Below are 24,602 nucleotides of genomic sequence, written 5' to 3'. Positions count from 1 at the left end.
AGAACTTATATTTTTCTATAACATATAATTGCTGGGTAAAATGGTATTGTATCTGTTATCGGTTCCCTAGCTATTATTATGGATGTTTACTAGCAATAGCTTTAGTAAAAGTATGCTAAGGAAGAAAAGAACTTTTGAGCTTATTAAAACTGTATACACAGATCTGAACATTAGTAGAATAAGAAATAACCTACACAAAAGCAAAAAGTGAAAAAAAGAAAAAAGTTAAAGAAAAATGAGAAAGAAAAACAGATACAAAGTACTGGCTTCCAATGTTCTTCACAGAGCTATAAGTACAATTATATTTTAGCCCTCTCTAAATTTACAGCATAATACTCTTCTTTGTATTATCTCTCTTGTATAATCCTCAAAGCCATTAATCACAAGGTGTTTTTTTTTCATTTTTATGTAAAAAGTCCATAAGAGGTTTCCAGTCACCAGTAAATGTAAATAATATATTTTCTTTTTTTTAAAAAAAGTCGTTTATACATTTTAGCAAAACTATCAACCATTCCTTCATTGGGTAGTGTCAAATGTTTCCATCTCTGTGCATGTAATAGTCTCACCAGAGTAATCATATACAATATTGAAATAATACAGTATATGACTGTATTCCATGACTTTTCATGACTTTTTTCTAACTATTTGTTTATCATGCCTAGAAGGAAAAGTTCTGGCTTCAATTGAACAATAATCTTGAAAATCCTCTGAATTAATATATATATTTAAATCCTTTTATATGTACACCAAGCATGATAAAATGTCCCTTTATGTTATTCACATTTCCAACATACATTTGAAATGCCTTTATATGTGGTTTTACATAATTGTTCTGGTACGAGTTTGGTATCAGAACCAGCTTGGTCTGGTAGTTAAGGTACCAGGTTAGAAATCGGGAGACTGTGAGTTCTAGTCCCATTTTAGGCATGAATGTCAGCTGAATAACCTTGGACTAGTCTCTCTGTCTCTGTCTCTCTCTGTCTCTCTCTCTCTCTTTTTCCCTCCCTCCCTCCCTCCCTCCCATAGTTTATTAACTATGAGTTTATTAACTCCCATAATTCTCTCCCCTTATTTTATATCTCTATTCACCTCAGGAACTAAAGTAAATAAACATGGAGACAGAGGACATCCTTGTTTTGTATCTTTTGAAATTCACTATGTTTTTTTTTAGTTTTTTATTTACAAGTATTTGTGGTTTTTGGAAAAATATAAGTTGATCTTACCCATTCAATAAAATTATTTCCAAGGTTCTTGTGTTCCAGAACTCTAAACAAAAAAATCCAGTTCAAATTATCAAGGGCCTTCTCTGCATCTAAGAATATTAATGCTGCTTGTTTTTCATTATGTTGTTCCAAGTACTCCAAAATATCCAAAACATTTCGTTTTGCAATTGTCTTTTAGGTTAAAACTTGCAATGATCTTCATGAAAAAAAAGTCCTCTAAAATTATCTTTAACTTTTCACCCAAAATGGTATAAAGAATTTATAATCATTATTCAATATTTATTGTTAAAGTCATATCTGTCTCTCTTTAGATATTGGTGCTATATTAGCCTCTTTTTTTGCTATCAAGCAAAAAAATATTGGAATAATATTCATCATTTATGTAATGATTGTAAAAATTCATCTTCAAAACATTTATGGTAAGAAGCTGGAAACCCATCTGGATCAGATGCTTTTTGTGGTTTGAATAGCTTCACAAGATTTTCATATTGTTAAAAGTCAATTCAAATTTTGTTTCTGATTCTCTATAATCTTGGTAAATACTTTTTCTTTGTTTTGCATAGTTCATCTTTACTCATTTATTTTAATCTCGCACTTTTAACATAGATAATTGCCTCTGTAAAGCTTAGTTTGGCGAGTAATAGTTGGTATCCCTTGAATTTTTAAAAATTGTATTTCCCTTTTTTATTTGTGATTTATACTTTCTCTTGCGCTTTCTTTTAAATTTATTAGGTACACTGTATAAAATACCTTCTTACATAGCCTTACTTATAACAATCCTTACTTCTGTGCCTTTATTAAGATTATTCTAAAAAAAAAATTCCTTTAACTTTTTTTACAGTCTTCCATTATGATTTCCTTTTGTAACAACATCTCATTCAATTTCACCTAAAACATACATTCTTTCTTTTCAGAATTAAATTTATTGTATTCAAAGTAATGGTAATGGTAATGTTTCCACATAATAAACATTATTAGCCATCTTAGACATCTTGAAAAAGATATTTTTCTGTCTTTCAGAAAAATAAGTATATTATTTTGAATCACCATATTTATATATCCATGCATCAACAAGCTACAAATTATCCATTAAATTTTTAAAAAAGCCCTGTGTATTTTTAAGAAGTTCTGCATTTTTATAGAAATACTATTTAATTCCAATCTCCCAGCAAACATCAATTTTCATAAGAAAAATCCAATAATTTATCCATAAGTCCTTTGTAAAATGCTATTTTTTCTTCATTTGAGGCACAAATTCATAATATTAAAGTCTTAGCCCTCTGTGGATTACTTCCACCCCAAATTATCTGCCATAATCATCAGTCAGCATAGATTTTGAACATAGCTGTATATATTTATATACCAATAACTCAATTTTTCCTTCCTGCTAAAATAAATTCTTAAGCCAGATTTCTGTGATTCAAATATTTTATAACTTTTTTCCCGTAATACAGGTTTCTTTTAATCAGATTATGTCTTGCTTCACCCTTTTCAGATAATGAAATTTATTTTTTCTCTTTTTGCTCCATTTATACCCTATGTTAAGAATTTATAATCCATGGTTAGGCCAAGATTTTTAAAAAGTCAATGTCTGTAGCACCCAACATAGAATTTTCTCATTGTTGTCTTGTTATATCTGTTGTGATATATATTTGTGGGTTATGTGTATTCATAAAAAAATATTTTCTACATAAAATAATACAAGACTACATTTGTGTTAAATATATTTGATGGGTTTGTAATATATTTTCTATAAATATTCCCAAACACACAAAAGATAGGCACTTTACACACTTATATAAAGCATAATTATTAGTGGAAGGAACAAGGGCAGATGATCAAAGCAGCATTAGCTAATTCAATTCAAGTTTCACCCCTATTGTACTTGCAAACAAAAGGGGCAGAGCTTGTGTTGTGATGGTATAACAGAGTTTTTGGCATTTTGACAACAGTGATGGATCCTGCAGACATCTCCATAATTTACACAAAATGTTGTCTTATTAGGAATAATATTAGTTCTTAAAAACATACAAAATAAATGCAAAATTTATCTTTCAAAATCCTTGATGTTTTTTTCCCCTCTGTGTTAATGTGTTTTACAGATTTAATGAACATAAGTATCTCTGAGGATACCTGGCATAAGCAGAAAACAAAGACAGAGTGAAAGGAGAAAAGGTAAGCTAGTATATTTTATGATGTTGATGTATTTCAAACTGAATTATTTTTAGTAACAAGAGACAAATCATAAAGCTATGAAATGATTATTTCACCTTTAAAAATATGACTTTGCTTTATTTTCATTTTAATAATAATTGACAATCATTTGTGAAAAACAGATATGACTTTAAAGAGGAGCTAGAGTAATAAACATTGTCATTGAATGTGATAGAGATAGAAGAAGGTTGGCTGTTTCAAACTAAAAATTTAACTATTTAACAGGCAAAAAAGACTTGATTGAATTCTCATGTTGTCAACAATTAAGAGAAACTATTGGAAAAATACAGTTTAGAAGAGGAGAGGAATTTAGCGGTTTTCTCTAAACCATTATCCCAATGTAAATTTTTCTACTCTAGAACAGAATTTTTATGTTTCCCCCTTTAGGAATCACAGGGCAGAAAAATGAGTGAACATCATCATATTTTAATCCTGTAGGCATGTAAGTGGAGAAGAGTAATTTAGATCAGGAAACTAAGATAGAATTTTTTTCCCTTGCTGGATTAGGGCCCTTTGCAATTAGATTGAACTTGCAGGTCTTGATTATGCTGAGCAAAATTTATGAAATAAATTTATGAAATAACCATGGAGATTTGAAGGTGGTTTTATGATCCCTGCTCCACTCTCAATTAGTTTTCTCAAAACTAGACAAATTTAAGTGCAAACCTTGTGAACCTTGATAAATAGGATTCTTTGAATCAAGTATATTTACTATTTCACCAACATATTTTTAAAGCCTTATTTAAAACTGATGCAGAGTTTTACCTTCAAAAGTCACTGTAATTTCTGCATTGTCTGTTATTTTAATCATTCATTTTATCTAATCAACCAAACAACAAATTAGGTTGTTGCAGGAAAGTGAAGAAATTATTGATATGGGATTTTAGCAGTTCCTTCTCAGCAATATCAGCAGCACTGTTATTGCTGGAAAGATTCAGACTCCGGTTATTATTATGCAGATGAAATTGTTTTGTCAGAAAGTAGCTTCTTGGATGTGCCTATGCCTATGTTTGAGTATGTTCTCTCTCTCCTCTCCCTCCCATCCCCTGTCTATCTTGCTGATTTCTCTATCCCTTCATTAGGTCTTACTGTTACATTTAAAAGTAGATTATGGATGCACTGTGTAGTAGATATTATCCAACGGATGTTGAAGAGCAGATTTTCCATATACTCTCATGCTCTTTTCCAAAGGCACCACTTTAATTTACATTATCCAATCTTCTACTTTGCAGTAGAATTATGGTTTTTAGATATATATATATATAATGTGGATTACTGTGCCTCCCTGTTGCTTTGTTAAAATAAAATAAGCTTTAGAAGGGAATGTTGCTTTCTCTATAAAATCTTTGATCACTAATTTTGCTAAGTTGTATAGAAATGTAGTAGTTGATTCCTATAACCTAAAGATGGACAGGAGTTACCCGTCACAAACATATTGGGCAAGAGCTTTGTAAAGGAGTGAAATGTTTTTTTGTTAATAATAGAATAAGACTACAGTATTATAATTCAAAGATTAGAGTGGATATCAATACAAATAATCCTTAATTTAGCAACCATTCAAAGTCATGACAGATTTCTACAGGGGCACTTACAGTCCATTTTGGAAGTTCCAATAGCCACCCGATCACATGACCACATGTTGGGCATTCGGCACCCAGCTTGCATTTACAGTGGTCTGTGGCATCCTATGGTCATGTCACCATATTATATGTCATGTTATATGGCGTTTGCTTCTACTTTTTTTGGCAAAACCGGCCCATAGCAAACAATTGATCCTTAACAACTACAATGTTTGCTTAAGAAGCAAACACACAAAGAAGTCATAAAATTACATGGAAGACCCACTTTACAACCATCATGACTTAGGCTCCATTATTGTTGTAAGTCAAGGATTATATGTATTGAAGTCATACAGTCATATCTATTCTATATTCATTTTGTAGCATTACTTATCTCAGTTTGGAGAACGAAATTTTATCATAATGTACCATGTTAGACTTTTTCCTGCATCAAGATGGCCTAATTATACAAAAAGAATTTGTGCTGAAAAAATATTGTTAAATTAAGAGAAAAAATTCTTCAACTATCTATTCTTAATGTAACTCTGAATCTTGTAAAAAATGCATTTTCTAGTATTAATATTACAGTATACTGTACCTCAGGGCAAATTTCCTATAGGATACTTTAAAATTAGTGATGCTTCTATACTTACTAATAGGCATTATTGTACTTAATTTGGAATATCCTCTTCTAGGAACATTAGTGTTTGTGCTGCTATCTGTATATTACTATATACTACTTATAGAATTCATCCAAAAACCAGAACCCATGACTCCTATGGGATTGGGATTTGCCAAATTTGTGTCTGGTTTGGCACCATCATGGCTGCTTTAACATCTCCTAGAAACCTGTAAGATGTGTAATGCAAGGAAGGGGTATATCCCCATTGTCTTTTTACCTCCATACGGCCCCTGTTCCCAATAGGCTGGTGGGAAGACCCAACAAACAAGCAGCTATTAGCTGCTTTGGAACCAACCCAAAATTTTAAATATCTTTATGATGGTGCCCAGTGAAAAAAGAACAAGAAAGCAACTCTGCTGGCAAAGTAAAGCTGGCTGGGGATGCTGGCATTTAACAGGTGAGCCTTCTTCCTCCTCAGAGAGATGAGACCCTTGGCACAAGCCAAAATAGGGAGAGGGTTCACAGCTCCTTTTGTTTTCCTTCCCCACTTCCACCCCCCACCCCAGCTAAAATGGCAAACAGTTCGGAGGAGGAGCTGGCATCTTCATCAGGGTTATTCTTAATATAGATTTAAGCCTATATTATATGTGAAAAGAAGAATAATCTAATGAATCATGAGCTATCTAGCAAAATATATATTAGATATAGAAGTACTTTCTTTTGTAAAACATTATCAATAATGCCTTCCATTTCCTTCACACTTTGTCTAATGACTTTGTTTCTTCAGAAAAACAGCAATTTGTATGAGCACCAATATAATAAAGCATGTCAATCTTTAACTATCCATTCTTCAAACCTATCTCTTGTCAGTTATTGGAAAATTGCTCCTGTCTTATAGTGAATTTTCCTTGGGTTAGCGTTTAGATTTAATAGCTAATGTAGAGGCTTGAATGTTCTAGTGCCCCTATGAGAGGCACATTGATCAGTAACTATTCATAACTGTCTACTTTCTGGGACAGATAAGTAGTTACATAGATATGCTGCATCCTAACGAAATGAATACTGTACAATCATTTCCCTACAAAAAATTGAAACTCAAAAATTTAGCTTACATCTGTCAGTCATAACAGCATAGAGTTTTTTTAATTGTTACTGTGAGCTTGTGCATGTTTCTACTGTCACATATTTCTTTTTTAATATATATGTGGCTCAAAATCAAATATGACAGGGATGAGCAATGTTTAAATCTCTGGTTGAAGTGAAGCTGCAATCCATCATAACCCTCTCTTTCTCCCTCCCTCCCTCCCTTTCTCTCTCCTTCTCTCCCTTCCCCCCTCCCCTGAATTAATTCTGGGCAGTAACCAGAAATAAAATATACTCAAACTATTTAAGTCCAGTGCAAAAAAAATTGAGTCAAGCCCCTTAAAGATCACATTGTTAATGTTCCAGATAAAACTATGCCAGAGCTCCATCAATATCCTGATCACAGTGCCTGGTCTTAATAATCTTATGAAAAGTTAAGGTGATTCCTCATGAAAGAAAGACATGCTTCCTGGGGCCAACTAGGTGACACTGCTTCACTAATGGGACTTGGGGCATGCCGTGCCAGAATCAGAGTTAGGAGAACCTGACCCTATGTCCGTGATGGTGAACCTATGGCACACATGCCACAGTTGGCACGCGGAGCCATATATGTGGGCACGTGAGCATTGCCCTAGCTCAGCCAGCTGATTTTCGGGCCTGGGGAGGGCAAAAATGGCCTTTCCCACCCCAGAGGCCCTCCGGAAGCTGGAAAAAGCTCGTTTCCCGACTTCTGGTGGGCTCGGAAGGCCCGTTTCTCACTTTCTCCAGGCTCTAGAGGCTTTCTAGGAGCCTGGGGAGGGTGAAAACGGCCTTCCTCAGCCCTCCGGAGGCTAGAAATGGCCCGTTTCCTGACTTCTGGTTGGCCCAGAAGGTCCATTTTTCATTCTCCCCAGGCTCCAGAGGCTTTCTAGGGCGAAAACTGGAGGCCAGAAACAGCCCATTTCCCAGCTTCTGGTGGGCCCAAAAGGCCCATTTTTTGCCCTCCCCAGGCTCCAGAGGCTTTCTAGGACCTGGAGAGGGCGAAAAACAGGCCTTCTCGGCCCACCAGAATTCAGGAAACGGGTCTTGGCATTGCGTGCCAAAAGCGGGGGGAGCGCGGATGGGTCGCAAGTGCGAGGGTTGGGGTGCATTGAAATATGGGTGTGGGCACGTGCACGACCCCCCGTGCTCCCCCGCTTTTGACATACGATGGCAAGGTTAGCCAGCACTTCCCTATGTCTTTAAAGAGCTTTAAAGGTGACACTCCATACCTTAAAATCTACCATAAACCAGTGCAGCTTGTATAACTGCAGGGCATATCGTGGTATAGCTAATTTGGCATGTGCCACTGCATTTTGAATGAGATAAAGTTTTCACATGCAGCCCCATATAAAGCTCATTAAAATAGTTCAATATGGAAGTATGATGATCATAAACCGTGCTTCCCAATTTCAGGATCAGTTTACAAGTGATTGTACAAAAGCCCTCATGTCCATAATCTAGTCCTTTAGCAGAGCTATGAGTCCAGGAAAAGCCCAGATTGCACACCAACTCTGCCTTTCAGAATGCGATCCATCCAGTTAATGATGGAAAATTACTAGATACAGGAGATCCTAAAAACTAAAGCCACTCAGTCTTTTTTATAAATTTATTTCTTTTATCAACAACAACAAAAAAACAAAACAAAAAAAGGAATATCTAATACTAATAACAAGAAAAAGGGGGGGAAAGCCCAAATATCCAATAGATCTAACATTGAACATAAAAAACTCACCTGAAAAGTAAATTTTTAAAAATGGATACGTTCTCCTCCCCTTACATAATGTTATAAGCTTTCCTATCCTTATTTAACAAAAATCATATGTTAAATAAACAAATATTCTAGATGAGGAAGTCTCTGTCTATAAAAAAAGAAACAAAAGTCAACAAGTTAGCCCAAACTTTATACTAATCTTCAAATCTCTCTGTTAACCATCAGTGGTTATGAGTTCAGTGCAGTGGTGGGATTCAGTCAGTTCTCTCCAGATCGCATGAACCAGTAGTAGCGACTACGGGAGGCTCTGCCCACCCACCCAGACATAATGTGCGACTACTGTGCATGCGCAAAAGGCCGTGCGCAGGTGCAGAGGTGGCGCGAGCGTTCCCATTTGCGAACCGGTAGGGAAGGTGAGTGAATCCCACCTCTGGTTCAATGCATTACAATAGTTTAAACAGGTAATGATTAAGGATATGACCTAGTATACTTTTTGCCCCAGTGTTGTTGTATTTTGCCCCAATGTTAACTACCTAGTGGTTACCTACCACTAGGTAGACTAGACCAGGAGATTGAGATTGGCTATAATAATAGGACCTTGCAAGTCTGATTATGCTATATTTCCATTCCCTTTTTATACTATATTGAAGCAGGGAGGCACCAGTATATCCACTTCTGAATATTAACATGTTTCTCAGGGGCCATTGGGCCATTAGGATCTCCAACCTGCAGACCTCCATCTTCATAGGTAATATGTCCCCATGAGAAGATAACATTGAACAGGCTGAGATCATGTTTTTCTTGGGTTTAACTTTAGCCAATTGAAACACACAATTGTCTAGGCACCAGGACTATATTGCATCAGCACCTCCAGCATGACCCAGCATGAATTTCAAACCATCTTCCTTAGCAACTTTGAATGGCCTTCCTTAGCAGCTTTATGTAGATATTAAAAGTGCAGGGAAAAGTACTGCCAGGCGATTAGGCCAACCTCTTTCTCCACTCGTCACCAGCTGGAAGCAGCTGCTATGGAAGTAGCACAATCATTGCTGCACAGTGGTCCCAATTCTCGCAATCACACAAACCCAGAAAGAGACAGGCCAGTGGGATACCATGGTTGATTATGTTAAAGCTGCTGAGGGATCTAAGAGGACTATCCAGGTCCTGACAAGATGATCCAAGTGATGACTGTTTCCAGGTCTGAAGTCTAGCTCGAAAGGATCCTCTTTTGTTTTTCCTCTTTTCTAGTTGTTCCCACATCATCATCCCAACAATATTCCCTAAGATCATCTAGCTCCAAGGTAGGGTGTGCACTTCAACCACTTTCAAGGGTCTTGCAAAGAGGTGTTGACCTCATCCAAGATCCAGGTAACTATCTCCTCATAGGCTTCCTGTAGAAGCCAGAAGGATTGAGCCCACAAGTGGCAGAGGACATCCTAGATATCTACTTCATTAGGGGTTATAGGGCTAAATAAATAAATAAATAAATCCCCAGTTAACATAGAAAGACAGCTCCTGAGTTATCTCCTGGACTCTAGCCATGTGGAATCAAGAACTCCGTGAATTGCCAACAAAGCAGATCACAGCAGCCAGATGGAGATCTTTAAATTGGCTTCTCCCCAAAATGAATTAGCCATGCTTAAAAAAGACTGTTGAATGACAGGATGCCAATGCAATAAGAGAGAAGTAAACACAGTTTGCTTCTCTTATCATGGTCAGATCCACTTTTTGTTTCCCTGAAACAACATTCTAAGAATTGTTTCTGTTTCTTCAATTCCCACAATGCTTGGTAAACCAGTAAACCTTCAAAGTTTATCATCCACCACCTTTCTAGGTAATTAGGCTGCTTGTCACAATTTTTGTTCTTAAAATGATTATTTGGGACATTCAATCAGAATATGCCTTTCTTTAAGTTAAACCTATCCTTTCATGTTCTCACAAAGAATTAGTCTTGTCAGAGTCTTAGATTCTACCCTGAAATAGATGAGTCCTCTATTCTAGCAGTATAAATACCCACTATTTATCCTATCTTCCAAAGACATGTGATTACTCTTTAATCAGACATATATCTGAGGCAGCAGATTTTAAAATATTGAAACTATAATGACGATGATAATATAGATTAAGAAGCCACTAAATATACATTTTAGAATCACTCCTTAAAATATATTCATTGTTGTAAGACTGGGTGCTTCTTGAAGTGAATATTTTCATCAGGCTGAAATCATAGCTTTCCTCCATGTACTGTATGCATCCATTCATACAATATAGATTGTGCTACCACTGTTTAAATAGGTAATGGTTTGTTGCCAAAGTGAGTGAACCAAGGGCAGCTGTCACTGTCGTAATGGAGACCAGGAATTATCAAAGTGGTTATTTGCCCTGGGTATACCATATTAGGCAGCTGAATATGTGAAAATCTGTTTTAAATTCCCATATTGCCTCATTATGTTACTAGATTGAGCATTCAGAGGCTTTGTGGAAATTTAAAATGATAGCTCCCAGCCAGCTTTTGACTGTGTTTTTGCCACCCTGCCAAGAAAACCTGGCAACTTCAGTAGTGGCCCACCAGAGCACAATTTGTCCAACACCCCTTAAGCCTCAGTATCCACAATTTATTATTAAGACAAATCCCGTTTCTCTAAAAATATCTTCCAATTCCTTGATTTTAAATCATTCTTTTGAAAAAGTCACCTTCATTATAAAAGATGATTTTCATTATAACATATAGGCAAATTTTGTGAATTTTAGAAGAACTAGAATGATTAATGATCTGTATTACAGAAATGGTTCAAAACCATATAACAGAAACAAGGATATAAAAATGCTGCAATGATCAAAACAGTCCTCCATTTAAAAAAAAATCCAATGCAAACATTAGCTTTGAGAGGATATCAAATATTTCTGAGAGTAAAGTACAGGGCAAAGAATTAAACTTCATATCTCACCAGTGATTTCCTTCTTCAATCTTTTTAAAGGGTGTATTTGTGTATTTAATATATCTCTTATTAATAGTAGTATTTCTACCAATACCCATTTTCATGGGATTTTTATTTATTTTTTAATTATTTTAATTACTGAGATATTCCATTTTGGTTTTTGATATATACAGATCAAAGTCAATTAGATTGGGGAAGTTTATAAATAGTAAAAAAAAAAAATACCATCCATTTGGGTCCTTCTCTTCTTTTTAAACTTAAAGAGTAAGAGGCTAATACTCACCAAGTCTCTAAATGTTTTGCTGAGATCTTAATGACTGACTATCTTCTACTGAAGTGTCCTCTCCCTGTTTGGCAGTTGCAGTTCTCCTTAGTTTATCAAGGAATTTCAACAATGAAAGGTGCAGGAACAATAGCTAGAGCCTTGCTAGTCATGGTTAGCCATGGCAAACAAATGATAGAATCAAACCCAGCTCAGAGCTCATGACAGTATGGAAGGAAACTTTTTGGAGTCGTTCAGGAGCTGTGGAAAGCATTCTTAAACCCTAGTTCTAGCAGAAGCTAGTTAGCATCTATCAAGGATGCTTTAATTTGAATTCCTACAAATCAAATAAGCAGGTGGTTGGAGAAGATGTCCCATATATCCTTTCCAAGAAGATGCCCTATGTACCCCTTATGCTTCATTGAAATAGTTAAATGCCCACAATTTCATATGTGAGCTGGAAAATTAATTCCTCAACTAACTTCATATTCAAAGCAGAAATAATACAATGGAATTTAAATTACTGAAACATTTAATTATTATTTTTTTCATTTTATTAAATTTGTATACCGCCCTACTCCCAAAGGACTCAGGGCGGTGAACAGGCACAAAATAAAACACATAAATACGAAAGTTAAAACATGATTAAAACCTAATTAAATAATTTTTGCCCGAGACAATTTAAAACTCCCAATAATTTAAAACAAATTAAAATTTGAGTTTAAAAATTTAAAAGAAGGGGAAAAAATTAGGCCAGGCTGGCCTGCTGGAATAGGAGTGTCTTCAAAGCACGGCGGAAAGTGCACAGATCCGGGATCCTCCGTATCTCCGGGGGGAGCTCGTTCCAGATAGTAGGTGCCCCCACAGAGAAGGCCCTCCCCCTAGGGGCCGCCAGTCGACATTGTTTGGCTGACGGCACCTGGAGGAGCCCCTCTCTATGAGAGCGTACTGGCCGGTGGGAGGCTGTTTGTGGTAGTAGGTGGTCCCGTAAGTAGCCAGGTCCTAAGCCATGGAGCGCTCTAAAGGTGGTAACCAAAACCTTGAAGCGTGCCCGGAAGACCACCGGGAGCCAGTGCAGCTCGCACAGAAGAGGTGTCACACGGGAGCGCCATGTTGCTCCCATAACCACCCGCGCAGCCGTTCTCTGCGCCAGTTGGAGCTTCCGGGTGCTCCTCAAGGGGAGCCCCATGTAGAGAGCGTTACAATAGTCCAGGCGGGAGGTAATGAGGGCATGAGTGACTGTGTGTAGGGAGTCCCGATCCAGAAAGGGACGCAACTGGCGGATCAGGCGAACCTGATGAAAGAACCTCCCGGTCACTGCCGTCAAGTGCTCTTCTAAAGACAGCCGTGAGTCCAGGAGGACGCCCAAGTTGCGAGCCCTCTCTGTGGGGGCCAGCGATTCGCCCCCAATAGTCAGCGATGGCGTCAACTGACTATATCGGGACATCGGAAACCACAGCCACTCGGTCTTGGATGGGTTGAGCCTGAGCTTGTTCCTCCCCATCCAGATTCGCACGGCCTCCAGATACCGAGACATCACTTCAAGGGCATCGTTGGGGTGGTCCGGGGTGGAGATGTACAGCTGGGTGTCATCAGCATACTGGTGGTACTTCACCCCGAAACCACGGATGATCTCACCCAGCAGCTTTACATAAATGTTGAACAAAAGGGGCAAGAGGACCGACCCTTGTGGTACCCCACATATGAGGGGCCTCGGGGTCGACCTCTGCCCCCCTGCCAACACAGACTGCAACCGGCCGGAGAGAAAGGAGGAGAACCACCGTAGTACAGTGCCTCCCACCCCTAACTCTTCCAACCAGTGCAGCATACCATGGTCGATGGTATCAAAAGCCGCTGAGAGGTCTAACAGGACCAGGACAGAGGAGCACCCCCTGTCCTGAGCCCTCCAGAGATCATCAACCAACGCGACCAATGCCGTTTCCATGCTGTACCCGGGTCTGAAACCCGACTGGAACGGATCCAGATACGTCGTCTCATCCAGGTGCTGGGGAAGCTGTTGCGCAACCACACTCTCGGCAACCTTCGCCACAAAACGAAGGTTGGAGACCGGACAATAATTAACCAACATTGCCGGGTCCAGGGAAGGCTTCTTGTTTGCTGTTATCTTGTTAAGATATTTCAACATGGTTACCAGAAAAAATTCTTAATCTATTCTGATATTTTTCAATGGTTTTTAATTGCAGAAATCCATCACCCACTGGGTACTGGAAATGATTTAAAGAATGTACTATATTATAGTTGGGTTCATAAACCCTCTGTGAATTTCTTAACACATGACATAGATTGTAAGATTATATACATACCTTAAATGCAGGTATAAAAAAAGGATAAAGTAGTTCAGAAAATATAAGATAAAAAAGACTGCATTCCGGGGCTAAAAAAACAAAATTTTGAAAGTTGTAAAATAGTTTATGTGTATAATTTTCATGACATTTCTCTTCAAGCAATAAATTTTGTTTGCTTATCAATATTTTAATCCATATGTTTTGCACATGCCATCCTGCCACTCCTTCCCTGTGCCATTAAAATATTAAAATACAGTCAGTCTGCGTGCAAGAAATGAAGGTGACAGGAAAAAACCTTGAAATCCACAGCAAAGATTAGTAATATCTGAAAGTGGTTTAGGATTCCTAGTGGGATTTCTCCCTCTTTTAATAACAAAGTGCAAAGGGAAAGAATATGCACAGCTTACTTGTCTTCTTATTTCTTTTGATCTGAAAGAACAATCAGATAAGGGTGATTTCTGAAGACAGTTGCCCCCAGTGATAACCATCATCATCAACAGGAGGCATTCAGGTACTGTCACTGGAGCCTTCCATGTTCAGAGGACGGGTATTTTATCTTTTTATAGTTAAAAACTACTGCTGGGTTTTCTGTTTATAGCATACATGTGGATGATGAGTGCGTAGAAGTAAAATGAACTTTGAAAAAGGAATAAAGTCTGAACTTCAGAGACTGTCAGAAGGAAATCATAATTTAAGGTTAAGGTAGGAAATCTCATGCACACACACAAAAATGCCTGTGTCCAATAATGGAATAAATAAACTAGTGTTATGCAGCACACAAAATACCTTATCCAGGGTTTAGCTGACATTTTTTTCTTCTTATCTAAAATGTAAAAAAAAAAAAAAAGTTGAACTCTTGTATCAAAAATTGATATTTATCTATAGACAAAATGTAGATTGTCAAAGGTTACTGTCAGTTGAACTGAGAAAACTGAACATTGAAAGATTTTGCCAAGATAACTCATAATGTCCTCATAATAGTGTTATGCGGGATACTTTCCTTGTTATTAGGTATAGTTTTTCTGCAATATTCTAGGCAAAAGTTAATTGGGTTTTGTGTTATGATATGTATTGTCTATCCTACTCAACTTGCTATTTCAAAGCAGATATGCATCCCATTAATGAAAAAGATTTAGCGTGCACATACATATATTCCAACATTTATCCGCATAACCGCATAATCAGATACTTCATTTCAGTCAATGACTAATAAAAATACTTTCAATAAAACAAACAAGCAAAATTAACTCATAACATCAAAGACTGTTGATAACCATTGATGGGTGAAACTTACATATAATGTAGCAGAATTTTGCTACTTTTACAGAAAAAGATTTGTCCTAGTTATTTAAAAAACAATGCAAGTAAAAATTATTACAGCGCCCTGGAAATTTAATTTAAAAAGGACTAATCAGACTGTTGACAATTGGCCCTGTAAAACTCTCAATCAGAAGACTATGGGCAGTATCGAGTTTTCTAAGGGAAATAACCATATCTTGAGCGAATTAGTCTTCATGCAACCATGTTTTCAGTCTCCATCACTACCATGATGCAGAGCTCCATCACTACCATCAGATGTTAGATTATATTGGAATGGACAGACAAGTGGCAGTGTGGCAGTACATAGCTTAGTTCGCATCACAATGAAATGGAAACATGTTAAGGAGATATGCAATTCAATTAGACAATATCACAGAATTAAAACATTGAAATGTGCCACAAATGTATTTATTTTCCTATGTATTATTGCTTATTTTAGCAATATGAGGCAGAAAAATAACTAGAGAAAAAAAATCCTGCATAGTTATCTAGAGTTTATTCTGGTCCAGTAGAGATAACTTAATCAAGTAGTTATTTGCAACTTGTCTTTGGAGATTCTCAGTCATCCAGGTCATGGTTGTCTCAAGGTGCTTTTTCAAGAGGCAACTGGAATTTCTTGTTTTTCTTTGAAGACATTTTGCTTCTCATCCAAAAAGCTTCTTCAGCTTCCATTCCCCACCATCTGGTCAGAGCTGAAGAAGCTTCTTGGATGAGAAACAAAATGTCTTCAAAGAAAAACAAGAAAATCCAGTTGCCTCTTGAAAAAGTACCTTTGGGACATATTTGCAACTTGGTTTAAGTCAGTTGTGGCATGTTGACCAAATGTTTATGTTGTGTGTGTTTGTGTGAGTATTTGTGTGCTTGTGTGTGTGTATTCCATGACTATGAGATTACCATCTGCAACCTTCCCTGATGGCTTCCCATAAGCAAATTCAATGTGGAAGCCAGCAGTCACTCAGGTGACTCTTTCCCACCCTAGTCTCTCTCATTTGCATACATTGTACCCTCTTATCACATTTGCTCACATGCATATACACACTAACCAGTGCCCACCTTCTCTGGGCCTCTCTGAATTTGCACATGCTCCATGTGCTCCTTTCCTAGCCTCCTTGTGCTCACATGGGCCTCTGTGGTGCAGCGGACTAAAGTGCTGTTAAGTGCTAGCACTTAGCTGCCAGCTGCCTGCAATTAGTGCAAGTTCAAATCTCACCAGGCTCAAGGTTGACTCAGCCTTCCATTCTTTCGAGGTACATAAATTGAGGACCTGGATTGTGGGGGCAATAAGCCAACTTTGTATAGAACAACACCGCTTAGGGCCCCCGAAAGCCCTAATAAGCAGGTATATATAAAAAAGTATGCAGGCTATTGCTATAATGCATTGTAAGCCGCCCTGAGTCTACGGAGAAAGGCGGCATACAAATTGGACTAATAAAATAAATAAATAAATAAATTTGCATGCTCTCCCTTACATACCCCAGTACCCTCCTTCCCACCTGTCGCTATGCTCATACACACATGCACCCATGAGGCCCTTCCTTTCCTTGCAATGCCTTTCATCCCCAGCCTGTCTATACTATACTGCAGCATCCCCTTCCCTAACGCACGCATACATCACTAAGGGATGAAACACGTGACATCACATTTTATGACTGCACTACTTATTAAAAAAATCCAGTTACAATTGCCATCATAACTCAAAGATTGCCTCATTTAATTTGGAATCTTTGAAATGTGCCTTGATTATTATTATTAACATTTCTTCAATTGTAATTTCATTCTTAATTGGAATCCAAGCATGAAGTGATCCATTAGAGATGACCAGGGATATAACTTAGCTAGTTATCTGGGTTTGATCCTGTTGGAACTGAGGAAGTGGATATGTCCTCAGGGATGTTAGGGCAACTACTTGTTTATTAGATTAGGTAGTGGGAAAAGTTGTACTGCAACTTCAGATAATCCTGGATGAAATGGATTAGCTGGATCCCTTTCAATTAGAAAGCAGGCTTGATTATGGACAGAGGTGGCATTGGCCACTTGTAGATGACCTCTAGTGGAAGCAGGATGGGGATAGTGCATCTCTCCTTGCTCTTCTTGACCTCTTGGGAGCTCTTGATCATACCACTGACCATGGTATCCTTTTGGGCTGACTGCAGGAGTTGGGGCTTGGTAGCTCAGTGTTGCATTGGTTCATCTCCTTTTTTGAAGGCTAGTCCCAATCAACCAATAGGGAGTAAGATGTCCAGTTCACAGCTGTTCCTTTCTGGCATGCCAGAGGCTTGGCACTCTCTCTGACCCTTTTTAAAATCTACATGAAATTGCTGGGTAACAGAATCATCATGGTATTATGCCGATAATACCATTTTTATATTTTCTGTAACTCATGGTGCCTGAAGGCTGTGGGAGTTTGGATGGAGGACAACAGGCTTCAGCTGAACCCTGATAAGACGGAGTGGCTTTGGGTTCAGGGGCCTTGGGATCTGAGGGTTTATCATCCTTAGTTCTGAATGGGGTTATGCTATTTCCAGACAGACCCTGTGTGCAATCTAGGGTTTCTCCTAGACTCACAATTCCTGCTCAAAGAAAAGGTGGCAATCATGGCTAGGAGAGCCTTTGTGCAACTTCATATTGTACACCAGCTTCTGCATTTTGAGGCCCTGTGTGCAATCACTCATGTCCTGGTCATCACTCAGTTGGCTTACTGCAATGCGCTCTACATGGGGTTACACTTGAAGAGAATTCGGAAGCTACAACTGGTACAAAATGCAGCAACACAGACAGTTCTGGAGGCCTCTTGGGTGGCACATGTGACACAGCTGCTATGCAGGATGCACTGCTTGCCAGTTTGCTTCTGGGTCCAATTCAAGATGTTGCTCATTACCTTTAAAATTCTTTATGGCATGTGTGCAGGATATCTGAGGATCTGTTTTATCATGATGGGATTAGCCTGCCCCATTTGTTCCAGAAGAAAAGCCTACATTGGATCTTGTCTGCTAAAGAATTTCAACTGGCAAGGTCCAGGAAAAAAGCCTTTTCCGCTATGGCAGTATTCTCTGGAATATTCTCCCATTAGAAGTGAGGTCTGCCCCCATATGCCAGGCTTTCTGAAAGAACCTGAAAATTTAGCTGTTCCTCCTGGTCTGGGGCCCTGACTTTTTATTAAATTGTAAGCTGCCCAAAATTGCAGTATTATTAAGATGGGCAGCATAAACAGCATTACCAATTGGTCAATAAAAATATTTGTTGTACCCTACTTGTTTGGTGAGATGGACAACTATTATCAGAAAATAGAAAACCTGGAAAGTTGTCTACCATCTCATGTCCCCAGTATACTCTCCGGGGCATCAACAAATACAAAGTTCAGAGTAATATATTGATTCACTTGTAATTTAATGAATTTTACCTTCTGGATAAACTGAAAAATCTTTAATACATTGGTTCTGAAAGGCAACATTGTCAAAGGCATATCTAAACTGTTACTGAAATTTATTTTCCTGAATATGTTTGGCCACATCTAATTCATAAAAATTACGGTGATCCATAGTAAAAACTAAATATTAATCAGTGGCTAAACATTGCTTTTACAATTGCTTTTATATTGTTCTACAAAATCTAATTATCTGTTACTTTATTTGAAGCACAATACACATGAGTATCTATAGACTACCATTCAATTCCCATTAAAGGTGTAGAATATTGTGATGATGAGAATCATGACACCTTACGGGAATATGCAGGTGTTCAATTGTGTGTATTATACACAGTCTGTCATTCCAGCAACATCCCACATTTAATTGCTCATATTTCTCATATCACACCGCTCCTCATAGCTTCATTTATAAATCAGTCCTATGCTCTCTGAAGGAATGTGCATGTAAACATTTTCTGATTTGCTAGTTCAGAAACACTGTGATATAATATACTTCGGTGAATTTTCTATATTTGTATCAATTGTACTCTTAAAATATTGTATTATATAAACATGAAACAGAATTAGATGACAATAAATTGACACAGTATTTCAGTACTACTATTAAAATAGAGTTTTTTATTAGGTGATATACTATGAAATAATGCTTATCAGAAAATAAACTACAAAAGGGAATGAGTTTCAAATTTCCCTTCATGGCATGTATGAGCCTGATCATTATTGTACCACAGCTGGTGCTATATACATTTTTTTAATATTTACATAAATAAATTGCAAAGATGATGTTATCCCATTTGATTAAACTATCAGTTATCCAGATGTGTACAATGGCCTCTCAAAAAACAGCAGGCCATCTATGACAATTGGGTTGTTAGTGAATTATCATAGATTGAGTGATTATCCTGACATGTAACAAGTTTAAACACTTAAAATATACACTTTTCCTTTCTCATTTTTCCCTATTCATTTATTTTTTAAAATAAATTTTATTAAAAGTCTCAGAAAGAACATAAAAACTAACAAAAATTAATACGAATTAGAAAGAGCGAAGGAAAAGGGGAAAAAAGTGCAGGGAGAAATAATAAAAAGAAATAAAAAGAAGTTTCTGATTTCCTGATACTTGCAAATACAAATATTATTTCAAAATTATCTTTTACTCTATGATTGCTTTAAAAGTTCACTTTTTTCTATAATCTATTTTTTCTACTCTCAAAACTGTAAGTGATAAGTGCATTTTCCCCATTTCATACAAAAAATCTATAAGGGGTTTCCAATGAGCCATAAAATATAAATATAATCTTTCTCAAAGAAATTTAATTTAGCCGTCTCTGCAAACTCCATCATCATTCCTCTGCTGTGGCTAATATCAAAATTTCCTATTTCCGAATATTTTGTAAATAGTCAATTAAAAAAAACATGGTCCTTCTCTTTTTCTTTTTCTTTTTCTTCAAGTATTGTAAAAGGATGTTCTTACAGTTTCTACAGTTTAAAATATTAAAACTAATGAGGACAATCAAACAAGAACACTGAATACCACAAATGTGTCACTTTCCTGCCCAAGTATCAGATCTTGCATTTAGTAAGACGCAAAAGACTTGTCATTCAATCATTGCTGATTATTTTGCCTGCCCCCATAGCATCCTATTGAAATTTATACAGTAAAGAAAACTAAGTCAACTCTCCAGCAGTTATTCCAATTCCTAGTCTCATTGTGTTATGTATAAATAAATGGATAATAATACCCTGTATAACAAAGATCATTGCAAGAGAGAATTATAATCTGTTCTGATATCATTTATAGACATTTATACATTCTGGCTTGTAAGCACTGAATTTCTTTGGTATATAGCCATGATGGCAAGCCTATGGCACGTGTGCTACAGGTGGCATGCTGAGCCATATTGGTGGGCACGTGAGCATTGCCGTAGCTCAGCTATGGTGCGCATGTGCGAGCCAGCCAGCTGATTTTTGGGCCTTCTGGGCCCACCAGAAGTCGGGAAACGGGCCATTTCTGGCCTCTGGAGGGCCTCTGGGTGGGTGGGGAAGGCCGTTTTCCCCCTCCCCAAGCTCCAAGAAAGCCTCTGGAGCCTGGGGAGGGCAAAAAAATGGGCCTATGGGCCCACCATGCCACCGCGTGCCAAAAGTGGGTGGAGTGCAGGGGGGGTCGCATGCGTATTCATGGGGGCAGGACACATTGAATTATGGGTGTAGGCACACATGCGCGTGACCCCCCGCGCTCCCCCTCTCCCCCCCACTTTTGGCATGCGACGGCAAAATGGTTAGCCATCACTGGTATATAGTGCTTTGATATAGTATGTCTGATAAATATCTTAGAAAGTTAAACATGCATTTTGTAAAGAAAGACAATATCCTCTTTCATTTGAAGTCTACAGAACCAAATCCTGGTATATATTTGAGATATTAATCTCATGTTATTCATACCTTTATTTCTAGTACTAAATACTGTATGTGTCCTGCTTCTGACTTTAATTGCTCATTCACTTGTACAGTTGCTATGAAACTTCACAATTTCTTCAAGGTCAAGAGATACAGATAACAAAATAATGCAAACTAGAATAGAGTTTCTGACAGTAGCTTGTTCAAAAGATTTGCTTTTACACAGAAGAATAATCCAGATTCAGTCCAAGATTCCAAAAGCCATTTTAGGATTGTCAGCAAATGCAGAGATCAAATGGCCAAGGTTTCTTACATGAACAAAATTTACAGAAACAGCATGCAAAGCCAGATATTAAACTGTTGTTTCCAGAAAAAGAACATGGATCAGGACTCTTGATTAGCAACAGCTGGCTGCAGCCTGATTTAAGTTTAGCAAGAAGCTTCAGAAAATGTTTCTTCTCTGTTCTCTATTGGGGGAAGGGAGGGCTAACATTATCCTCATCTGACTGCTCCCTATGGCTCCCTATGTTTGATCAGGCTCAGATGATTCTTGACTTTGTGTCTCCTAAGGCTAACATTCCAGTTTCTTCTAGAGCAGCTTCTTCTCATGCAGAGCCCTGGGCCATAACAATATGTATCAGTACACTGATCAGAATCTCTTTTTATTGATATTTTTTTCCTGACAACTGAAATAATTATCCATATTTTTATTTCCAAGTATTCCATGGTGAAAGATTCTGTTATCCTTTTGTGATAGAGCATTATAAAAACATTTCTTATCAACAGATATTTGTCCTGGAGAACTGTAATTTGAAACATGTCTCTTGAATCATATTTAGGCACAATCTCAGAAAAATGTATTTACATAGGTTCTTTGGACTCCAAGAGGTGAGTTCCTTCAAGAAGACTCATCTAGTTTAATTTCAGACTTCCAGGGGGGGAAAATTAATGGTAAACTCCCCCCAAAACAAAGCTGACAACTATGGTGGAGGTTTTACTTTTTAGTCTTTTATTTTTTTACTATGCATTAATTTTTATTTATGTAATTGTAATTTTTAATAAAACTACTATTTTATTTTGTATTCTTGAGAAAGCTTATATGAAGTTTACAGGTGAATATCATTCAGATAAAATAAAAGTATTATCATGCTAAAATAACATGCCTCTTTTTAAAGAAAATTATTTGTTTTGACATTAAAACTCAAAGTGAAAAAAAGAATGAAGGTAAGTTATACAAGTCATGAAAGGAAAAATCAAAATTCATATTCAGGCAGTACTATTATTAGGTCAATGCAGTTACCACAGAACAGAATATACATTTTCACTCTGCTGAAATCTCTTAATCAGACAAATTGATTAATGGAGGAAAAATAAAAAAGCACCTAAAGTTCAAGCTATGAAATTTCCATATAGCCAATTCCATATTTCCATATAGATTTAAAATGAAATGTAGAATTAAATCACGTTAGTCTCTAAAGTAATTTCACTTTTTGCCAAGATTTTCAAAGAACTGCTGGCTTGAAAAACAAAACCTGATTTAAATTTGGTAGCTGGCATAATTAATTGTTAAATAATGATTTTGCTATTGTATTATTATTAGCTGTGATATAACTTTTTGTTGTTAGTAAAGATGTACCTCCATCTGTTCTATTACAAATCTTCACTTTTATCTTAATATGCCTCAAGCCAAAAGAATTCTACCAGTATCCCAGGATGAGCGCACAAAATGTGCAAAAATAAAATCTTGCTAGATAACCCTTATGTGAATTTCAATTCTTTTTTATGAATTTATTAGACGATGTGAATAGCCCATAGTCTGTTAGGTTCTTGTTCGAAGTATATTTGTGAATTTAGAAATGTTAAACTACTTAGAGAATAGATCTTTGGATTGTAAAATACTTTTTAAATTGTTTTATGATGTATTTTTAATTGCATGCCACCCAGAGTCATGTTCTGTGAGCTGCTATATAAATGTGATTTATAAAGAAATATAAAGAAATATTACTGAAATGAATAAGTAGCATTATATTTGATAACATTATATTATTGCAAGGTAATATTTTAAAACCAAGCACACTAAGCATTTCCTTGCCATTATGAGTGTGTATTGCAGGTTTAATGAGTTAAATAAACAGAGTTGTTAATTTTGAATTAATTATTCTAGGAGAGTAATTTAAAATCAAGCATTAATGTGGAATATATGGCAACATTTTGGAATCTGCAAAGCACAATGAACTACATTTGGCAGAGAGGTCTGATTTTACTCTGATGCCTATCCAGCATTCAGACCACTTAAAAGATGTAGTATAGTATAGTTTATTGAATAGCCCGAAGGCCTTTTCAAACAAAACAGAAAAGAAAAAGGGAAAAAGATAAAACAGTTACAAAAATAGCAATCTAAAAATATATGATAGATGACATTAAAATTTTACCATATCAAATTTCAATAGCTAAGTTGCCAAGACTAGAAGACTAGATAACCCAAATAGGATAGCTCCTCTCTAACTGAGCTCATCTTTCTTACAATCGATAAAATTTTCCTTGATATAACTGGCTCGTATTGCCGTCAACCTTTTAAGGTATCGAGTGATCGCTCTTACCAGGGGAGGAGAGTCAGCCCTCAACAGAAATGCTATTTTTTGGCTTATATTCCAGTGGGGAAATTTATTTATAATTGGGGACAGATATTGATTTCTAACTTCCTGATAGAGACTACATTCGAATATTATATGCGCCGTGTCCTCCACGACGTTTACCCCACATATGCATATTCTTTTGTCATACAGGATTTTCCGATAACGGCCGAATCTAACGTTGGTATCTAGAAGTTCGAATCTAAACTTAATAACAAATAACTGTCTCTCCACTGATGGCATTTCTAAATATAAATACTTTTCCAGGGTGAAAGTTGTTTTAACTGCTGTCAGCAGTTTAAGGGAATGATTAGTTGAAAGGGTTGCCATATCCATTTGCCCATGTATATCTTTAATCCATTGTTTAACTTGGTTCAGTGTGTCACACAACGGGAACCCTACGCCATATCGGTTCAATATTTCTGACAGCCGGGTTAGCCAGGAATACCTTTGAGGATTTGAAATCTGCTGTTCCTCTAGACATATTTTAGGGAGTCTGCTGGCATCCATCTGGGTCATTTTTAGCCAGTAGGCTACTGCCCTAGTGATTGTATAGGTGTACAGTGAGAAATGTCCCAATTCAGCTCTGACGGCTGCAGTTGAAGTGGAATTGTTTACCCCAAGCATCCTCCTTAACAGATTATTTTGAGTTCTCTCTAATATGGGGGCCTCTGTAAGACCCCAAATTTCAGCACCATAGAGCATGATCGGAACAAATTTAGCCTGAAAGACTTTACGAAGAGGTAAAATGGAGGTTGGTTGGATTCGTTTACTTAATTTAGATACAAGGCTTGCTCCTGCTCTAACCTTTTGAGAAAGGTATTGATGGTGCGGAGTCCAACCTCCTGCACTGGAAAAAACAATTCCAAGATAAGTATATTGGGT

The 24,602-nt window shown here is 37.0% G+C and overlaps 1 protein-coding gene across 3 annotated transcripts in view; it reads left to right on the top strand.

Annotated features, from left to right (window-relative positions):
- TENM3 (teneurin transmembrane protein 3) overlaps positions 1-24,602 on the top strand; it is a 1,586,501-nt gene that overhangs the window by 1,023,581 nt on the left and 538,318 nt on the right. For all 3 annotated transcript variants that reach the window (XM_087874734.1, XM_087874727.1, XM_087874726.1), the window contains one exon: positions 3,326-3,398. The gene's annotated coding sequence lies outside the window, so the exon portion shown is untranslated. The remainder of the gene's footprint in view (positions 1-3,325; positions 3,399-24,602) is intronic.

This window comes from Pantherophis guttatus, chromosome 8 (assembly GCF_059756535.1).
Source record: "Pantherophis guttatus breed Tessera chromosome 8, ASM5975653v1, whole genome shotgun sequence".
Classification (NCBI taxonomy): domain Eukaryota; kingdom Metazoa; phylum Chordata; class Lepidosauria; order Squamata; family Colubridae; genus Pantherophis; species Pantherophis guttatus.
This window is presented reverse-complemented; position numbering and strand designations above follow the sequence as displayed.